This window comes from Dasypus novemcinctus, chromosome 6 (genome assembly GCF_030445035.2).
Source record: "Dasypus novemcinctus isolate mDasNov1 chromosome 6, mDasNov1.1.hap2, whole genome shotgun sequence".
NCBI lineage: Eukaryota > Metazoa > Chordata > Mammalia > Cingulata > Dasypodidae > Dasypus > Dasypus novemcinctus.
This window is the reverse complement of record NC_080678.1, coordinates 80,610,751-80,632,509: the sequence shown is the minus strand read 5'-3', so window position 1 is coordinate 80,632,509 and position 21,759 is coordinate 80,610,751. Positions and strand designations below refer to the sequence as shown.

General features: G+C 54.8%; 1 protein-coding gene across 1 annotated transcript in view; it reads right to left on the bottom strand.

Annotated features, from left to right (window-relative positions):
• CDH23 (cadherin related 23) overlaps positions 1–21,759 on the bottom strand; it is a 438,368-nt gene that overhangs the window by 210,529 nt on the left and 206,080 nt on the right. The window lies entirely within an intron of this gene.

Below are 21,759 nucleotides of genomic sequence, written 5' to 3'. Positions count from 1 at the left end.
GAAATCTTAAAAAAATAAAAATAGAAAAAATAAAGTGCTGGTGCACAGATAACGGCAAAACCCATACATAAATGACGAGAGCTTTTCAGACGGAGGCCTCTGTAGCCCCACCACCCTCCTTTCATGCTGCCCTTCTCTAGGGACCTGGGACCTCCTTGGGTTCCCCAGATCACCAGGCTCATTCCTTCCTCCTCGTCTTTCCCCTCTCATTCTCCCCCTCCCGTCTGCCCAGGTCTCACGCCAGTCCTCCTCCTCCAGGAAGGCCATCCTGACCTCCCTAGCTGGCCCCTCCAGCCCCAATGGCAGGTGCACTGTTCTGTACTGAGCTCTTCTCCACTTGCTTCCTGCGTGTTACCTGGGTCTCCCCAGCCAGCCTAAACGCCCCCCGAGAAGGGGGTCCTGGCCCTTGCTGGGCACATGGAGGCATGCATGGTTCTGAAGGCTGAGGCCCCCAGCCCCTGTGGTCGCCTGGCCTGGGCCTCCACCGCGGCCCTTTGCCCCTCCCACTGGGCCGGGGAATCCCTCGGAAAACCCCAACCCCACGCTTCTCTCGGGCGTTTGTCAGTCTGCTGGTTCACTCCCGTCCTCCCTCCCATTCTCCTCCTCTGCAAGCCCCCGGGCCCCGTCCACTGGCCAGGCCCTGGGCTTGGCGCCGTGGGGGACGCAGGTGTCAGCCTGCCAGGAATTCTGACACCGAGGTCCTTGCAGCCTGGCCAGGCAGCTCTGGCACCCACCAGGCCAGCATCTCTGAGTACACAGCAAGGAGAGGTGCTCACGGCTGCAAGGTTCAGGGAAGGAAAGCTTCCTGGAGTGGTGGGATTGCTGCCACCACACACGAGCTGCGTGACCTTGAGCAACTTACCTCTGTGCCTCAGTTTCCTCTTCTGTAAAATGGGGATAATAATGGCATCTGCCACATGGGGCTATGAGGATTAAATGATTGAGTGTCGTTATCTGTTCTTTGGCTGGGAATAGTTCCTGGCACAAGATAACTACACAGTGTTGGTGTCTGAGCAGGTCCTGGGGGCCAGGCAGGCTGGAGGAAGGGTGGCTGGACACACATTCCACAAGGAGAGAATCAATACCCAAGCCTCTGGCACTCGCAGGAACACCGGGATCACCCACGGAAACGGCCATCTTTCCCTGTTCCTCCCCTTCCCTCAGTTCTACAGGGGTCTGCACACAGTAGGGCTCGTATTACCACTTGGATTCACTAGGAAAAAAGCAGAGGGGAGACAGTTCCCTCTTGCATTAGACTCTGGGGTGGGGGCTGCACTGGTCAGCAAGGTAGCCCATTGCCACCCGGGTTGTGGCGAAAGGCCCGCTCCCACCCAGTCCCCCAGCCCGCTGCAGGGGATTGACGAGACAGGGGCGAGGCTGCTGATGACCGTGGGGCCCATTTGGATCTCGTGTCCTCCTGATTAGGGGCTTTGAGAACCGTGACAGGGGCCGGACCAGGCAGGGGACGTCACTCCAGCCCTGCCGCTTGCCCAGCGCTTCCTCCCGTGGCCTAAGGGTGCTGGCAGGGACCTGCGGAGGCCCGTGGGGGACGCGGGCGTCCTTCCTGCTGGGTTTCGTGGCGCTGTCTGCGTACGGGGAGGATGAGGTTGCACGGAGGCTTATATCTACACGAACGTAAGGTTAGAGACCTCTAGCTGGGAACTCTGCTGCTGGGGAAACGGGGACCCTTGCCCCGTCTGTCCATTCAACAACCATTCATTGAGCTCCTATTATGGGTCAGAGATATATTCTAGTGGCGGTGCAGCCCTCAACCAGGTATCCACGTTGCAGAGCGATCAGTGCTGGGATGCGGTGAAGCACGGGGCTAGGTGAACATCGGAGCCCACTCCAACCTGGTGTGGGGGGCCACGGGGAGGAGCTCCCCGGAAGAAGCCCCGCACGGACCCGGCCACCTCGAGACTGCTGCGAAGCTCCTGGGGAGGTCAGGCTGTCCTTGTCCCCTGCTAGCACTGACCCACCCCGGGGCCAGGTGCTGGGCGGGAGAGCCAGGATGCCCCCAACATCGGCAGAGCCATTTAGGGGGCGGGTCCTCGGAGCGGCCTGAAGGCTGAGCTGAAGGGCTGGCCCCAGGCGAGACCTCAGAGCCTCTGCCCCCACTTCCTCCCCACCACACACGCCCACCCCCCAGCCCCAGGCTCAGCTCTCGTCATTCCAGATCCTCATACACGTTTATTCTTTCCAACAAATGAGCCCATCAAAGGTTTAACGAAATGTGATTCAATTTTTATCTTTGTAAGATCTTTCTCATAAATCATTTACAAATCAAAAGCCCCTTGCTGAACTATGGGTTTTAAGTTTTGGTTAGGAAAACAGGATGATCAACTTTGGCACACCCAGGTTTGTCTCCCTACTCAGAGCTGGCACCCCATTGATGGTCACGCTGCCTGCCTCCACCCTAGAATCTGGCCCAGCACACATCATCCCCCCCACCCCAAAACCTAGGTACCTTCTCCAACAACCTGTAGGGTCCCAGTTGGCACACGTTCCTACTTGGGGGCCTTTCCCCATACACACACACTTTTCTCTCACACATCTCTCTATATGGAGTTCACCTTCCAGGCTCTTGCCAAACATGAATGACTCATTGCCCAGGACCAAGAGCCAGAAAGGCTTATGCCCAGGGACTGACAAGGCCACCTGCCGGAGGCACCAACTCTGATGCTACTACTGTCACCATGGCAACCTCAGCAGTCACTGGGATGCCGGGCTCTCAAAGAGGCAAGAGTTAGGTGCTGTGCCCCAAACCAGAGAGGCCACGGCCATGTCTTGCTCAAAGACTGGTTGATTAGTTCACTCACTCACTCAAGTTCATACTGAGTGCCTACTGTGTGCAAGACACTAGCATACCAGGAGAGAAGAGCAGACAAGATTCATGGGCTGAGTCTCACTGTGAACATTGATATTGATAAATACTGTTGAATATATACAAACTGAGTTAAGGCCTCTGACGAAAAGCATCATGGAATACACAGCTGGTTAAAAGATTATGCTCTCTATTTGGAGTTGTCCTGAATGATATTGCAGGGACAGATGCAGGACATCATACATCCTGCCATAAACCCCTGAATGGCCTGGGGGAGAGTGTAAACTACAACATAAACTATAATCCATGCAGTGTATCAGTGCTCCAAAATGTAGTCACCAAATGCAATGAATGTGCCACAATGATGAAAGAGGTGGTTGATATGGGAGGAGTGGGGGTGGGTGGGGAGTGGGGTATATGGGAACTTCACATTTTTAATGTAACATTTTGTGTGATCTATGTATCTTTTTAAAAAAGGCAATTAAAATTTTGCTAAAAAAAAGATTATGCTCTCTGAAGATAAATGGTATGGGTTCTAATTTTGGCACTGCTACTGTCTAGCTGAGTTACTTTGGTCAAGTTACTTATATGGGTCTCAGTTTCCCAGTCTGTAAAATGGAGGTAATAATAGTCCCTACCCCAGGAGTTGCTGTTAAGATTAAATGAGTTGGCGGCGGACTTGGCCCAGTGGATAGGGCGTCCGCCTACCACATGGGAGGTCCGCGGTTCAAACCCCGGGCCTCCTTGACCCGTGTGGAGCTGGCCCACACGCAGTGCTGATGCGCGCAAGGAGTGCCCTGCCATGCAGGGGTGTCCCCCGCGTAGAGGACCCCCATGAGCAAGGAGTGCACCTCATAAGGAGAGCCGCCCAGCGTACAAAAAAGTGCAGCCTGCCCAGGAATGGCGCCGCCCACATGGAGAGCTGACACACCAAAAAGAAACACAGATTCCTGTGGCGCTGACAACAACAGAAGCGGGCAAAGAAGATGCAGCAAATAGAAACAGAGAACAGACAACTGGGGCGAGGGGGGGAGGGGAGAGAAATAAATAAATAAATAAATCTTGAAAAAAAAAAGAGCTGAAATGATTAATTCAGTGCCTACCACTGTGGTGCTCTGTGCACGGCCACCACAGCCTAGGAGCCTGAGCCTAGAGCTATTTGCCCGCGTGGGCACTGAGCCAAACCCACACTCCTGCAGGGGTGCTGAGAGCAAAACCCACAGGCCCACCAGGTTTCCCCCCAGGCCTCTGGTCTCTGCTCCCTCCATCGCCCGCCCCCCAGGGGAGGTCCCCACTTCCTGCCTTGTGCCCTCTGTGATCCTCCCACTCCCACCATCCTCCCTTCCCTGGGGGGCCTGGACTTGGCAGCTATACACACGCATTTCTCACACATGTATTTCTCTGCTCTCCTGGAAACCGATACCCCATGTCAACCCTCTGCTCTCCCGACATTCTTTACCCAAGTCCCGTGGGGGAGCTGGGGGCTGAGGGAGGGGGCTCGCTGGGGACGCCTTTCACCTGTTGGGCCCACATTGCCGAGCAGAAGGGCAGCTGCTTTCCCTGGGCTGACAGGTGCTGTCCTGGCTGGATGGGGGGAGTGAGCACCTGGGGGGGGGCGGTGAACTTGGGTGGGGGGTACCTGGTTGGGGAGAGATTCTTGGGTGGAGCAGGGCTGTCCCTCTACTGCCCTAAGCATTCTGGGGACTGGTGAGTCCCAGTGTTCACAAAAGAGAAGCAGGCCCTCTTCGGGTCCTGCTGGGTCCCCTGGGGGTGACCCGTTCCTGTTGGAGCTACGGCGTGAAGACTCTTCAGGGGTGTAAGAGGGAGCTGAGACAACGTGAATCCACCGCGAGAGCACGGGAGCGGGGTCGGCTCACAGGCGTCATGCCTGTTTTTTATTAATAAAGAGAAGCCACTGCTCACTACGCACTTCCCACGTGCCAGGCACGGGGCTACGCGGTCTGCACAGCCACACGACTTCTGCTTTACAGTCGCACTGTAGGGAGCTATGCCCTGTGACGTGTGAGGAAGCAGGCTTAGGGCCGTTAAATAACTCGTCCACGGCCACGCGACCCGTAAGTGGTCAGCTCAGACTCAGATTTAAGACTCTCTCCCCTCCCACTCACACGTTAGCACCCACGCTAAGCCCCGCCCTGTGCGAAAGGACGAGGAAACGTGGCGCGACAAGTAAGGGATCCTCCTCCACAGAGCGCGGTGTCCAGGAAGAGAGCCGCTTTTTCCTTAGGGGGAGTCCTGGATAAAAACCAGGACACATCCCGGAAAGCTCTGGCCAAATTCCTCTACGATAGGGCTGTCTGTAGCCGCGGGACGTCCGGGTGGCGATGTGCTCTGGGGGGCTGGAGAGGTGGGCTCCAGTGGAGACCTGAGCGAGAAGGCAGGGCTGGCGGGAGCTGCTGTCAGGAGAAGGGGTGACATATAGGCACCGGGGACATACATAGCGCATGCGAGAACGCTCCAGGGCAAGGCCGGCCTTTACGGCAGAACTGTGGTTCAATGGAGGATGAGCAGGAAAATTCACCAGGCAGGAAGGACACAGAGAGGCGGACGTCAGAGAAGAGGGTGGGAAGCAAGGACAGCGTGAGGCGGCTGCAGGCTGGAGGAAAGGAGGTCAACAGGGCCAAACAGGGCAGAGACGCTCAAGGGTACGAAGACCTGGCAAAGCCATGCCTGGATCTTCACACGCCCGCAGAGATCAGACTAAGATGCGGAGGAAGTTGAGGGGCACGGAAGTGGGGACAGTCTGGTGTTTAAAAAAAAAAAAAAAAAAGCAGAGCGGAGAGTGGCAGCTAGAGGGCGCAGCAGAGTCGGGCCAAGGGCTGGGCTGCTTCCTAGGAGGTGAAAGGAGGGGGAGATTGGGTGGGAGAGCTGCAGGTGGGGGGCTTTGGGGGGCCGGGGAGCACAGGCTCCTCTCCCCCTTCTTCCTTCAAGGCTGGCGGGCTACCCCTGCCCCCTTGGTATCGGCTCCCAGCACCCTGACCCACAGCAGAGTGGGCTCTGGGAGGGGCAGTTCAGTGAGCCGCTGCCCTGCGGTGGGCTCACAGGCCGATGGCTTTCAGCCGCTTCGTCCGCTCTGCTGGGCTATCAGGACTGCCCCCCTCTCTGCTCTCGCTGCCTTCGGAGTTAAAGGAAAACCAGCGGCTCCCTCCTTGGCCTGAGTCCTGCTGTCCTTAAGAGCCACCCCAAATGCCACCTGCTGCAGGAAGCCCATCCTTGTCTCTCCAGCGGAGGCTGCGCCAGCGCCCACTGCTCTGAGCCCCTGAGCCCCGGCTGGCCGGGCCTCGAGGCTAAGGGCCGGGTCTCCTGCCTCCAGCTCCTGCGGTGCCCTGAACAATGCTCACGACCTAGGACCCCCGGAAGTTTAGCTTCCTCCCTGCAGCCATCAGGAAGTGTCAATCAACACACATCACCTGGGCGCCTACTTTGGGCCTAGCCCAGGCTACAGCCGCGGGAGAGAGAGAAGAAGAGAACGGCGCTGTCCAATGTAGAGCTTGTGATCTAGCTGGACTTCTGGGCTGGGCGCTGGCTGACCGCTCCTGGCCTCTGAGTTGGTCACCTGGCCCTCTCCAGGTTCAGGGTCAGGGCCTTACCCAGGGAAGTGAGCAGAACCGGGATCTGCACTCCCTGTCTGAGCCATGGTCTGTGCCTGGGGTCTTTTAAATCAAAACCCAAGGGATGACCTCCTACTGTGTGTAAAAGACCTGGGAATGAACAACGGCTCTGCCCCATGCAAACCACTCGTTCCTTGGAGCCAAAGTCCTCAGCTGCATGCTGCAGGTGCCGGCTCCCACCTCACCAGGCCTTCGAGGGTCAGGTGTGATCATGAGCATAAAGCACCTATTATGAGTCCTGGCACATAGTAGGAGCACATTGTGGTTCCCTTCCCTTCTTTCTCTGCAGGGCCTGTTTCTGACCAGAACACGGGTCAGACCAGGTTGCCTCACCTGTGGTCCATCTTGTCCAGAACCAGCTGTGAGAGGGGATCTCCCCACAATAGTCAGGCACTGAGTTCTTACCTTGTGCCCAGCACTATGCAAAGTGTTTTGTATGCGAATCTTATTGAATTCTTACAAAACCTCCATGAGATAGGCACTATTATCCCCAGTTTAAAGACGAGGAAATTGAGGCATGGAGAGGTTAAAAATAACTTGGCACTAGGTCCCCCAGGTAGCAAAGGGTGCAGCAAGGAGTTAAACTCAGCTCCTGCTAAGCTCAAGGGTTCACATCCTACCCAGAGGGCCCCCGGTTTTGCTCTCTCCCCTGTCAAGTGGACCCTATTAAGCAGTGACAATTGAGCCAGCCGGCAGCCCCCACACAGCTGGGTGGAGCCATGTAGTTTTGACTGGTATAGAACTGTATCACAGAATAATGAAAATTGGGAGTCCATACGAGATATGGGCTCTGGGAAAGGCATCTTATGAATTAAAAATGGTTCCTTAGCCGCCCGCTGACAAAAGGGGCCCGTGTCCCGCGTGGCACCGGCTGGGCTGCATTCAACAGCTCTGTGATCGACATATGGCAACCGGTGGTGTGGGTTACCGTGGCCTGCAGCGAGGCGGGGGACACAGGCGGATCGCTTGCTGCCCTCCCAAGGACCCTCGGGGAGGCAGCACGCAGCCAGCCCCCCACCCCCGTCTTCAAAGCTGCCCCCGAGGAAAGCAGCCTCTTCCCCTCAGCTTTTTGCTGGGTGCCCGTCTGCATTCAGGTCTCAGCTCAAGTGTCGCTTGCACACGGAGCCCTCCCTCACCACCCCACCTTCCCACCGGTGGGCCTGCTGAGAGGCCACTCTGGCCCCCGGGGATTCCATAGTGGGGACCACCAGGGCTACTGCTGGGATCAGAATCTCCCATTCCCTGAAAAACCTTTACTCTGCAACTGAGGGAACGTCTTCAGAGGGAGTACTGGTGGCCACACCCACACACAGTTACCAGGATGTTCAGCCCCGTGCCGCTTAACGAGGACAGCGGAGGACAACCTCAGTGTCCAACAACAGGGGATCAGCCCGACAAGTCAGATGAAATTCAGTCAGTCTTTAAAAATAATACAGCAGAAAAGTTCTGTGACTTGAAAAGATAGACATTCAAGATGCTAAAACAAAGGAATCACAAAATGGTATTGTTCAGTAAGAATGAAATGTTAAAATGTGAAAGGTGGGCTCTGAGTGGCGATGCTAGAGCAGGGTTTCTCACCCACGGTCCTCCTGGCAGTTTGGACCTGATGCATTTGTTGTGGGGGCTCCCCCGTGCACAGTAGGAGCTTTAAGCGTCCGTGGCCTCTGCCTGCTAGATGCCAGGAGCAGACCCTCACCTTCGGCTGTGGCAATCAAAAATGTTTCCGGAGGTAGTCAGATACCCCATGGGGGCAAAAATTGCCTCCATTGAGAACTGCAGCTCAAGAGTCAATTTAGCTTTCCCTTTTGACTTACTTGAGTTAGATACATTTTGTTTTTTTTTTAAGCCAATATGAGTTCCTTAACAAAGTTATCCCCAGTGCTCTGTGTCTACGTGCTCTAAGTTGGTCCTAGATTCAGGCTGATTGGTAAATGAATTCCTTTATTTAATTTTAGTTTATTTATTAAAAGATCTATTTTATTTTATTTATCCACCCCCCCCCCTTGCCACTTGTGCTCGCTGCCTGCTCTCTCTGTCCATCCGCTGCACGGTCTCCTGTGTCTGCTTCTCTTCTCGTCTTCTTCTCTTTAGGAGGCACTGGGACCTGAACCTGGGACCTCTGATGTGGGAGAGAGGCGCTCAATCGCTGGGGCCGCCGCGGCTGCCTGGGCTGCTTGTCTCTCATTGTCTTTCCTCCATGCCTCTCTTTTCGTGTGTGTGCTGTCTCGTATCAGCTCTGCACTGGCCAGCTCCGCTTCACCAGGAGGCCCAGGGAACCGACCCCAGGACCCCCCGTGTGGTAGGCGGGAGTCCAATCACTTGAGCCACTCCCGCTCCCCCTTTTATGAGCTGGCCTTCCTCTCCCTGGTACACCACCGTTACTGGCTCGGTCCACTGAGTCTGGTGCTCCCTGCGGGAAGGGACCTTTCCTGCCCTGGTCACTGCCCCTTCGGCCAGGGTGAAGGGGCACGCCTGCTCACAGAGGGTTTGCAAGGCGTGGGGGGCGGGCCCTGAGCAGCATGGGGTGAGGTCTCTACCCTGGAGCAGCGTCCGGGCCAGGTGAGGGCGCAGCACCTGTGCCGGGGGAATTCCCTCGGGCCGGGCAGGGCAGGCTTTGGGGAAGTGTGGCCAGAGAGAGCATTCCTGAGGGGCCTCGCCCCAGCCAGAGGGGAGTGTTCCCGCCGTGGGAGCCAGTGGGAGGAGCAGCGTTCCCTGGAGCCGGGAACCCAGGGGAGCAGTCTGGATTTTTATCTGATTCTGGCCCACTGGCAGGGCTAAGCTGGCAGCAGGAAGGCCCGCTGGTGGCGAGGACACGCACTGGGTGATGGCAATGAGGACACCCATAGAACGAGGGCCAGCCCTTATCGAGGCCCAGCGCTGACTGTGTGCCGGGCAGTTACCCGTCTCAGCCTGTCCCCTTCACACACCTCCAGGCGGAAGGCAACATCCCGTCACTGTCCTGTTCCTTTCTTCATTCCCATTTTACAGGTGAGAGAGCCGAGGCCCAGGGCCACTGAGTGGTGGGTCTGAAGTCTCACTGCAGGATCAAGGCCACGACTGTCTGACTCCAGAGTCTGCAGGCTTAGCCCACGTGCCAGGCCGTCCCTGAGACGGGGAGTGTACTCCCACTTGCCGGCAGAGTGCTTTTGCTGTTTGTTCACATGCACCATCTGATGGGCTCCTCAAAACACCCTGCAAGGTCAGCACTGCCACCTTATTTATCAGATGTGTAAACTGAGGCTCGGTCAGGTGTAGTGACATGTCCAGGAAGCATGGTTACTTAGTGGCCATGCTGGGATTCGAACCTGGGGCTCGTGGGTCTCAAATAGCCCTCATGGCTGCCCAGGGCTCGGTCTCTCTTGTGTGAGGCTGGTGCTCCCTTAGCTCCTGGAGCTGGAGCAGCCGGGAGGAGAGCAGCATGGGGAGAAGGAAAGCAGAGGCTGCTCTGGGACCCGCCTGCTCACCTGCTGGAGTCTGGTAACATCCAGGGCCAGGGGCAGGTGCACCCAGCTAGAGCCAAGGATGGCCTGGGCTGGCGGGCCAGAATGCCTGTGCCCACCCTCCACCGGGGTCCTTCCTTGGGTCACACTGGCCCGTGGTCCCCACTGGGCTGCCTGCTTGGCCCGCCGCCAGCCAGGCCCCATAACTCACCTGAGGCTTGGCACTCGAGAGCGCGTCGGGGCTCAGGGAGATTTATGGGCTGCGATAAAGCCATCTCAGGCCTCGCATAAGCAGCGTTTTATACTTGATGATCTGAAAGGCCTTGTCCCTCAGGGGGTGCGTGGGGGGGGAGGAGGAGGGGAGACACTTAAGAAAACAAAGAGGACAGCGATCAGATGCCCAAGGAGAAGGAGGCGCGAAGGGCGCCTGTCTGTCACCCTGGCAGAGCTGTCGCCCCGCTCTCCGGCACCAGTGCTGACGCGGCAATGGGACGTGGGAAAGACAGGCCCAGGGAGTGGGGTACCAGAGACCACCCACCATATAACCAGGCGTCTCCAGCAGGCCTGGGGTGGGGGCCTGGTAGTGCCCCCAGGGAGGCCACCGTCTAATGGGGCAGACTGGTCAGCCCAGAGGAAGGACAAAGCACACATATACAGAAAGTGACTGAAGAACTCAGACAGCGCTGGCCACCGAGGCAGGAGACTGCTGCTTGCTACATCCCAGCTCTGAGCTTGTGTGCCTCTCTGGGCCTCAGTTTCCTCACCGGAGGTGAGAAAACCTGCCCTGCTCAAAGGGCAGTTTGGAGGTTCCGTGACATAAGGGACCTGAAAATACTTTACAAACAGACCAGTGCTGTACCTGCATCAGGTGTGCTTGCGAGTCCAGTGCCTGGGGCAGGTGGAATTACGCGGTGCCTGGAACTGGCATTAGAAAACACTACGGGGGATGAGGGGGGCATTGCCAGTTGCGGTGCACTGAAGTTGGTGGGATGAGGGGGCTCGGCTTCCGGAACCTTCTCTCCCAGTCCTATTTCTCAGGTGTCAATGTTTTCTTGGAAATGCTACTCATTCAATTCACGATCTTGTCATCATCATGATCGAATGGAAGCAGCTTTGGATCCCAGCGTCACTTCTTCTAGTCATGTTTGGGCCACGGACTTCACCGCTCTGGGCCTCAGTTTCCCCATCTGCCTCTAGGTTTGCTGGGAGGGTCAAGGAGACAACGGGCACGGAGCCAGGCCCACGGCCGCTCCCCCTCCAAGCGCTGCCAAGTTCTGGAGTGAATGACTTTCAAATCCGTGGAAGGAGAGCCCATCACACACACCTTCCGCTGGGTAATTTATGAATCAAATTGTGCTCCGTCAGGGCTCCACGGCCCAGAAATAGATGTGGTCGGACGAGGTTCAGGGAGCCGGCCTCAGACACAGTTATCTTCATAGAAACTGGCCACCAGCAGGAGGACGGGCCCCGACAACTGACCTTGAGGGGCTCCCTGGGGGCCGCAAAGCCCCCCTCAGGCTTACCCCTGATTTCAGTTCTGAAGAGAGGACAGAGATCTGCCTGGGGCTCAGGAGGAGAGCTGGGTGACCCTTGGCCAGTTACTTAACTTCTCTGGGCCCCAGGATCCTCCCCTACTTAAAAAGCCTTCTCTTTGGTGGTGGTTTTGTCCAAATGTCTTTGTTTCAGTAGCAAATCCTTTCATCAAACAAAATCTTACACAGAACGCCAGCATGTGAAACAGCCAAAGACTAGAGCTGACTGGCAGCCATGGCTGAAGGAGATGGGGGGCCTGGGGGTCCAGCGCGCTCAGCACCCTGTCACCCCCCAGAGCGAGCTGAGGGGTGGGGCTGGGCCCAGGGCTTCGGGGAGCCTGGAAGTCCCCGAGGACTCCTTCAGCTCTAAGATGCCACGGTCGTCCACGAGTGCCCGCCTGGGAAGCCACAGGCCCATCAGGCCTTCCAGACCACCCTAGAAGGATCTAGGAAATGCTGCCAGGCAGGTGGGTTTCCCGGGGTTCAAAGGATCAACCCTTCTTCATCTGGAAATGATCTTTCTGACGAGGCAGAATATTGTAGTGGCTCGTGCCCCAGGGCTCACATCTCAGGGGCACTCAGCCTTCACCAGCTGTGTCACTCTGGGAAAGCTTCCTAACCTCTCTGGGCTGTAATTTCCTCAGCTGTAAGGCAGATCGATGCTATTTATCTCATAGAGCTGATGAGAAGACTAAAAGCATGGAACACATCTATTTAGCCAGCACAGTAAGCAACACATCATAAGTACTCAATAAATACCAGCTGTTACAATTTCTTTAGTAGAAGGAAGGAAACTTGGCACTCGATAAATACTGTGCTGTGTGACACAATAAACTTGCTGATGGGTAAACGGAGGTGGGAGGTGAAAGAACGTCTCCTGTGGTTGGCAAGTGCTTGAACTGAGATTTGAAGGCCAGGGCTTCCGATGCCACAGCCTATGTTCCTTCTCTTATTCCTCCCTAGAAACACTGCTTCTAGAAGGCTCCACCAGGAAGCCTGCAGACCGTGCCAGCCCAGTTGCCCGATGTTGGAGGGTTTTCCCACATCTGGTCAGTGACTCAGAATGTAACATCAAAGCAGATGTTTCTGGTCAGGGAATGACTAGAGGAAAAAACTGCAGATTTAAAGTAGAAACCACCCAACAATGTGGAAAACATCAAAAATCTCTTATTCTCCTGGAAATGAGTGAGTCAGAATCATCAGGTTCACAAGAAGAGATGGCAGATCTGTCCTGCGGTGCGGGAGTTCCCAGTCTGCAAAGAGGACCAGGGTTCCCCAGAGGGCGCCTGGCAGCGCTGGGATGTGGGGAAAACCTTCTGTGATCAGATGATTTGGGAAACGTTGAACAGGTCTCTTCACTGCAGGACCTGTCAGAGTCTTTGATGTGCTCATGTGCGTTGTGTCCTGCCAGGACTGGGACACTGTGATGCAGTGTCTCACCAACTGATCCAGGCACAGCTCCCTTTTCGCAGGTGCTCTCTTAAGGGGCTGGTAGTCTGGGAAACCCACTGAAACAACAGAAAGTGTAAAAGGTCCTGCTTTTACAGGTCCCTGCAGTGGAGGTCTCTGAGCCATGTAAGTTAAATGCATCGAGCGTGAGAGATGGAAAATGGGAGCGTGCTTAGAGCCCATCAGGTCTAAACCTACCCCTCCCTGGTGAACTGAGGATCAGAGATGGGGAGTAATGTGGCCAACATCACACAGCAAGGCAGAGGCAGGGCTGGCACCAGACAGGCAGACCTCAAGTCTGAATGCTGCTTCTCTACCTGACCTTCCCAGGCCACAGGTCGGATGTGGGTTCCAGGCCAGTGTGGCAGCTCTGGGCCCTGGAAGCTTTGGGCCCACATTGAAAACAAACAAACAAACACTTTTTACTATGCAAAATTTCAGTACATAAATGTAAAGACAAAAGTGCAAGGAAGTCCCACGTCTCCTCGCCAGGTTCAACAACTACCGACGCTTTGCCCATCGTTTCATTTCGACTCGCCCTCCACCATTACCAATTTTTCCTGCAGTTAAAAGAGCAAATTTCAGTTCACCCTTAAATATCATAAGCATCCCCGGTAAGGACTTACAAAATTACAACCAAACCTGCCATTGTCACACTAACCAAAATTAGCGATTCCTTACTAACCGAACACCTAGTCTGTATTCAAATTATGGATCCCATTTTGAAGACAGTATCAGAGGCTTTAACCCTCTCTACTCATTCCTCAGAAACCAGGACTCTGAGGCCACTGAAAATGCAAGCAAGGTGTTGTCCACAAGATGTGTGATGCTTCATTTCCTAAACGAGAGCAAAAAAAGAACAAAAAAGATCCAAAGCAAATAGGGCAAAATGTTGACAACTGGAATCTGGGAGGAGTCCATGGTGGGGGATGTTAGTTTCTGTAATTTTAAAAATATTTGCCAGCTGCCGCGCTCTCCTGAGGACAGCCAGGGGCTGGTGGTCATTTCATCCTGGTGGCCCAGCCCTCAGGATGCCCTCATCTTCCAGCCCGAGCCTCAGCCCCAGATGTCACATCTTGTCTCTGGCCCTCAGCCCGGTGTCCCGCCCCAGCGGGCACTCAGAGAAAGCGTGAGGAATGAACCAGCCAGACGGGGGTGTCCCGAGACGCTCCCGTCCCCTTGGCTCACGCAGGCAGGAGCTTCTGCTGAGCAAGCGGGAAACAGTAAAAGGAGAGAGACGTCCTTGCTTTCGGCAAATCTTTCCAAAGTGTCTGACCACTTTTTTGAGGGGAAAAAAAAGAGGCCACAGGACAGGGTGCAGGGATGCCAGGCCTGGCGTCCAGATCTTGTCTGCCGGCCTGGCCGTCGGTCCCCACTCTCTTGGCAGGAGGGCACAGGCACCCGACAGTTCCCACTCCAAGTTCTGTAAATAAACTCTCACTGAGGGTGGGGAGCGAAGGGGCCTGCTGGAGACAGACGACATCTTTGGGAAGCTCCTGGCACTGCCCCAGCACGGGGCCAATCCTCAAAGCCCAAACACCCACCTTAGCCGAGATCAGAAAGAAGGGGTCCCCTAACCTCTGTCCAGATGTGCCTGCTCTCCCTCCCAGCATTAAGCCCAAGCAACGCCGGCGGTGGCAGCCCCGATGGCAGCTCCCTGGTCGGAAGGCGACTCATGGTTTTCATTACCAAGGGCGGGGTGGGAGCCTCAGGCAGGGGCCAGCCCCGCCACGTGTGGCCCGTCGCCGGGCGTGCCCGGTTGGCGAGGGTGGCCGCGGGGCCCACTGCTTGCTGCCAGACCCTCCCTCCACTCCTGGGTGCCGTGACCAGCCCCTGCTCTGTGTGTGTGTGGGGAGGGGGGGGGTCGGAGCAGGAGGGGGTGTGTGGGAAAGGGAGAGCGAGCCCAGCTGGCCGAGGGACAGGACGCAGGAGGGACAGATGGACTGGGAAGAGCAGGGAGGCCAAGGGCCGGGACCTGGCCCTCCTGGAGAAGGGTGGTCACTGAAGAAACCGGGAGCGGGCAGGAAGAGGCGTGAGCGGCTGGCAGACAAAGGCACAGACCCTGGGCAGGGCGTGCGCAGGGCACTCAAGGTCGTCCCTTGCCTGGGTCGCCACGGTGGTCTCCCGCAGTCTCCCTGCTTCCTTCTTGTCCCCTCCAGCCCTTCGACACAGCAGATTTGTTTTCAGATCTCTTAACAGCCTGCTCCGTACCTGGTTAGTCCACTGTAATGTCCTCCCAGGGCAAATGGAGCGCGTCCTGGCCAGCGTGCCCCTAAGTGATGCAGCTCTCTGACTCTGCTTTCTTCTCCAGATTCCCTAATCCCCACCACTCCAGCCTCATGGAAACTCTCTCAACTTTCTGTCTCTTAAATATACCAAGCTCATTCTTTTCTTTGTCATTTTAACCATTTTTAACTGTCCAACACAGTGGCATCAATTATATCCATGATGCTGTTGAACCGTCACTACATCCATCACCCCAAGCAAACTCTGCACCTGCTAAGCAGAGACTCCCCGTTCCCCAGGCCCCCCGCGATGCCTAACCTACTGTTTCTATGGAGTTGCTTCTTCTGGACATTTTTTATAAGTGGAATTGGGCAATTTGTGTTCTTTTGTGCCTAGCTTCTTTTCGCACAGCATATTTTTGAGTTCACCAGGTTGTGGCATGTATCAGAGCACCATTCCTCTTAGAGGCTGAGTAATGTGCCATTGGATGGAGAGGCTGCTTTTCTTTTTTTCAATCCATTATCTGTTGGTGGACACTTGGGCTGTTTCTGTCTCTTGGCCATTATGAATAACGCCGCTATGAACACTGGGGATTTCAAGTCTTTGGGGGCCTGCATGCAGGAGTGGAGTTGCCCGAACATACGATAAGTCTACGAATAACTTTTCAAGGAACCGTCAAGCTGGTTCCACAGCAGGCCAAGCTCATTCCTGCCTCAGGGCCTTTGCCCAAGCTGTCCCCCCGGCCTGGAACTTGTTCCCTGTAGGGCCGCACGGCTGCCTGCTCCACCACTGCTCGAGCCCTGACTCAGATGGTACCCGATCACAGAGGCCGTCTCCAAACGCCCCAACCAAGCAGCCCCAGCTCAGTTATCTCCATCACGCCCCCCTGTTCTCCCTTCTTGCGAGTACTGGTCACTCTGTGAGATGATCTCTTCTGTTAACCTGCTGAATTATTTCCTGACTTTCTCACTAAACTATACATTCCATGAGGGCAACAGCTTTGTCTGTCTTCTTCATGCCGGTCTCCCCAGCAGCTGGCCCAGGAGAGGTGCCGGGTAAACCGTCAGGAAGAGTCACAGGAGCCAAGCTCCGGGCCTAACTAAAGGGATGAAGGCAGCCCCCGGTCTGCCCCGCGGCTAGAGGCAGAGCAGTGACCAGAGGCAGCCACCCCGCCTCCTGGCCCGGCCCTCCTTCCTCGCTCCTTCGGGGGCAGAGGCCAGGCCAGCCCTGCTTCCCTGCCCTGCCAGCAGGTGCCCCGTGGGAGGCAGGCTCCGGGGCCTGCCATGGGGGGCTCCAAAGACCCCCCCCAGGGAGGGACCTCGACGGCTTCCTATACCTGTGATGGCATCAGGGCAGAGGTGGGGAGTGGGGAGCACGGAGAAGGAATGAGAGTTGGGCAGAGTAGTGGAGAGAGCTCCAGCCTGGGCGACGGGCATTTCCCTTCCCTGCTCGGAGCCTCTATTTTCTCATCTGTGACTTGGGAGGGTTGGACTGGATGAAGTTGGGGCTCCTGCGGTCCGTGCCAGCTGAGCCCCACAAACTGGGCCCCCCATGCTGGGAGAGAGAGGGAGACGGGCGAGGGGGCAGGGCGATGGTGCCAGTCCCGCTCCCCCACCTCCCTGACCCCAGTCCCGCGGGCGGTTCTCGCCCGGCCTGGGTTATCAATCTCCCTCCACCTGGAGAACGCCCCTAAATGAAATTCTTACTGGCGTGTGGGCCTGTGATAGAACAAGTCACTCGCTTTGCCTGGGAAATGAAAGATGATAAGGCAGAGTTCCCGGGACAGAGGCGATCTCCATAAATCTGCCAAAGTGTGCTGGGGATTACTTTGTGGGATTAATTATCTGTCCTTCAAACAAAGACCTGACCTCGGCGGCTGAATGTCCCCAACCTCCGAGGGAGGGAGTGCTGGGTGTGAGGGGGGTGGGCCCAGGGTGGGCTGGCCCAGTGGGCACTGTCCTGGGGTTTCCTTCCCATCCTCTGAATGTGTCAAGGGCCACCCGGCTTCCAACACTTTCTGCAGCTTGTCCCTCCCGGATCTGTCCAGCCATCGGGCCTCCCATCCGCTCCTCACCCCATCCCAGGCAACCCTAGCCTCATCTCCTCTCCTACTTGTCTCCCTACTGCCTGAAGTTGGGGAGGGGTCCTGGTATGGGTGGGAAAGTCCTGTGGGCAGTGGACAGAGTAAAGTGCTGTGGGAACCACTTCACCAACCGCGTGACCTCGAGCTTTCCTGAGCCCTCAGAGCCTCAGCTACGCAGCTGTGAGACAGGAACGGTGGACACAGGGTCTGTCCATGCCCCGTGGAAAGCACAGGACCTGCCGGTGCTTGGCCTGTGGAAAGCACAGGACTTGAGACTCACAGACACAGGTTTGAATCCTCGCTCTGCCACTTCTTGGCCTAGCGTGGCCCTACGTCACATAACCTTTCTGAGTCTCAGTTTCCCCATCTGTGAAATGGGAACGCTGTCCGTGCTTACTGAGGCACTTGTAAGACGCAGCCTCTGTGGACGGCCTTGGCCGCCAGCGGGCGTGGGTGTCCGCTGACCTCCTGGTTACGGCTGCTGAGAGCAGTGGGTCCAGGCAGCTCTCTGGTTTCTGCTCTCACCCTGGGCCAGTCTCTTCTCCCTGCTGAGGCCCAGCTGTGTGCAGACCCTCCCCCACCCCTGAACAGGGACAAGCAGAGGGCACCCACCCCGGCGCCAAGGAAAGGCAGTGCTAATCACAGGAGGGGCTGCCCAGAGCCAGGCGTGAGGGCAGTCGGGCCCCAGTTAGTGGTTCTGAGTCACACAGGCCGCGGAAGAAAGCTGGCTGGTACAGGCTGTGGGTCCCCTGGAGAAGTACAGCGCGCATGTGTTCTGGCTCGTTGGTGGGTTCTGAGGAGGCCTGCAGCATCAGCAGCTCATATCCAAGAGCCTGATGGACACATGGATCCCAAGGGATCCAGTGATCACCATGAGGGGAGGAGAACAGATGCTTGTGACCCCCCAGGCCAACCAGGCGGCCATAGTCCAGAGGTGACACTGCCTTGGGCATGGGGTGGGGGTAGGGGGCCATAGAGGAAATGGAAGCCAAACTGGATGGTGAGCAGGAATCTCCCCTTTAGAAATGGAATGCAGGTGAGCCCCCGCCTACTCCAGTCACCAAGCAGATGAGGCCGGGTCAGTGGTCAGGGAAGGCTTCCTGGAGGAGGTGACTAAGGTGATAAATTGTAAAGGAGGAGAAGGACACAGAAAGATGGCAAAAGTGGGAACAGGCAGATAATTACAGAACAGATACTGAGGGCTCTTCCCTGATCTTCCCAAGTGCCCTTCTGTCAAGAAGATGCCATGAAAAGTCAGTTATTTCTCTAGGCAATGTTGATAAACTTGGAAAAACAGTAATTTACTGAGCACTTACTTCTGAGCACTCACTCTACTCCAGGCACAGCGCTAAACACAACCTTTCCATGAGCTAGGTGTTTTCACCTCTTTTTCCAAAGGCAATTTGTCTGAGGTCCCGCAGGCAGTGTAGACGGAGCCAGGATTTGACCTATCTGACCCAAAGGCCCCAGCGGCTACCTCAGCATACAATGCCCAGGCCTCTCCTCAGGGAGCGTTACATCAGTTACTCTGTCTTGGAGGTGGCACGTCTCATCACTCCAGGTTGGGTCGAGGCAGGGACAGGTCTGGACTTTTATTTCTATGGCCTCCAGGAGGGCCAGAGGCTGAAGGACGTGCTCTGAATCCCAGAGAAGCACAATGAGAAAGAAACACCAGGGACTGCCTGGACATGGACGTGAGGGGGAGGGTAGGATTTGGGCGAAGGTGGAGATGGCTACCCCTTCTCCCCCGAGATGGCTCCCTTGTCTGTTTGTTCTTTGTATTTGCTCATTGTCTGCTGGTTTCTTTTTTTTAGGAGGCACCAGAAACTGAAACCAGGACCTCCCGTGTGGGAGGCAGGTGCCCAACTGCTTGAGCCACATCCACTCCTTGCTTGTTTTTCATTGTTTTTCTTTTTCGCTCGCTCTCTACTCATTGCTTGCTCATTGTCTTTGCTCAATATCTGCTTGTTGTTTGCTCATTGTTTGTCTTCTTTAGGAGGCACTGGGAATTGACCCTGGGGCCTCCCATGTGGGACGCAGGCACCCAACTGTCTGAGCCACATCCACTCCCCGGGGAGATTGCTTTTTCAGATCTGCTGGTTCCGTCTGACTGGACTTCAGATTTGATCTCCAAAATTGGAGCCCAAACTGCCTGGGTCCAAATCCTGCCTATGATATTTACTGAGCTGCCTTGGACTTGGTTTCCCCATCTGTAAAGTGGGGACAATAATAGTAGCTACCTCATACGTCTGCTGTGAGGAGTAAATGAATTAATAACACATGAGCAGCTTAAAGCTATGTCAGGAACATGGTGATTGCCTGACAAATGTTAGTGAATGTTATTACAGCTGGGATTTCCTCCCAATCCATACCCCCTCTTCTCCAAAATAAGTACCAATTCCAATGCTTTGATATATGTCCCTGGATGTGCATGCGTTCCTAAGTAGCTACCTATTTAGGTGTGCATTTGTTTGTTTGCAGACATGGTATTATGTTTTCCCATTCTATTTCACTTATCACTCAACACTAGGTTTTAAAGATTTATCTATTATGCTCTATATACATTTATTAAGTTGAACCTATGAAATTATAATACTGAAGTTTGACTATTTTTTATCTTAAAAGAATGGCAATTTCACATGACTCAGCCTAATAGTCTGTGGTTTCTACTGCTGCAAAGCATTCTTTTTTTATTTTTTTCCAAAGTATTCCTGAGTGCAGGAGTCTGCAAACTTTTTCTGCAAAAGGCCAGAGAATAAATAAATATTTCAGACTTTGCAGGCCAAGAGGCAAAAGCAAGACTACGATGTTGGTATGTTTTTAAAAAGAGAGAAAAGAAATTTTCACAAAAATTTTTATTTATGAAATTCAAAATAAAGTAGTAATAATGGGAAACAATTTTTTTTTTTGCAATACAGGTCTACTAATGAAAAGAATGGAATTTTTATGTGTGTGTGTGGGTGAATAACATTTTGCTTAACTGAGTTCAACGATAGCATTCCCTACCACCAAATCAACAGCAAATAACTGTCATCTTTAAAAGTCACTCTTAGCTAGCCAGCCATACCAAAACAGGTAGCAGAATTTGGCCCACATACCCAAGGAGGGTGTAAAGAAGTTGGTTATTATAGTTGCGATTTACATTTCTCCAATTTCTAGCCAGTTTCATATATCCATTTGTCACTTGGGTTTTCCAGTCTATGGAGATCCTTTGCTTATTTTTTTTATCAGATTTATCAACCTTTACCTGTTGGTTTAATAGGAATATCTTATATATTTTAGTTATCATTCCTTTGTTGGTTTTAATTGTTGCAAAAATCTTCTATGTCATCTATGGTTGTCTATACGTTGCTTTGAATTGTAAATCCTTTGTCAGAGGTCAGTTTTTCTTCTGTCAATGTTCTTACCCACTACAAGGCCAAAAAGATCTATCCCCACATTTTCTTTTATGAGCTTTATACTTTACTTTTCCCATCTAGGTCTTTAGTCCATCTAGAATCTACCTTTATATGGTAAGGATCTTGCTTTATTTTTCTCCATATGGTGAGCTGGTTTTCCCTACACCACCTGCTAAACAAGTCATCCTTTTCCCATTGATTTGTGGTACCACTGTTAGCGTGAATCAAGTCCCTGTATTTATGCACAGGTCTGGTTTGTAGAGCTCTATCCTGTCCCATAGGTCTATCCATCTGTCTTTCAAAATGTCCTAGAAGTGCTGGGGCCGGCCCCACTCATGGCCCTGCTGCTTTCCCCTGTACCAACTGGCCTGGGTGGCCTCATCACAGGCTGGGGGGATGCTGCTTGCAGCAATGAGCTGGCAACCAGACCCCCTCTGGGGAACTGGAAATTGGAAAACTATAATATGGAGATGGTTGACAGCTGCGGCAGAAGCCGAAAGGGCATTTCAAGAGCAGCCGCAGTAGAAGAGGGGGCAGCACGGCCACTGTGGGCAGACGAGGTGACGGGGAGCCAGTGGGGTGGAGGGAGGTGAATGGGGTAAAGTGCAGCAGAAGGCTGAAAACAGCCCCGAGACCTCTGAGCATCACCTTACATGGTGGAGGGACTTTGCTGCTGTGATTCAGTTAGAGACCTTGAGATGAGATGGTCCGGGATCATCCCTCGTAAGAGGGAGGTTTGATGATGGAAGAGAAGAAGGCGATGACACCAGGGCGGCAGAGATTGGAGTGTTGCAGCCACAAGCCAAGGACAGCCGGTGGCCCCCAGAAGCTGGGAGAGGCAAGGCAAGGCTTCTCCATGGAGCCTGCAGGAGGAACCAGCCCTGCCAACACCTTGATCCGAGCCCTGTGAGACTCATTTTGAACCTCTGGCCTCGTGAATGGTGAGAGAATAAAGTCCTGTTGTTAAGCCACTAAATTTGTCATCCTGTGTTCTGGCAGCAGTAGGGAACCAGGACAGAGGTCGTGAGAGGGGCGAGAGTGAATGAGCCGGCGGCTCCCACTCCTGGTCCAGGGGGTCCGACTCAAGAGGAGGGAACCCACAGCCTCACACAAAGCCCCTCTCCCAGCTCCGAGTGCCCTCGGGTTCCCGGAACCACAGCGGCACGTTCCTTAAGCGT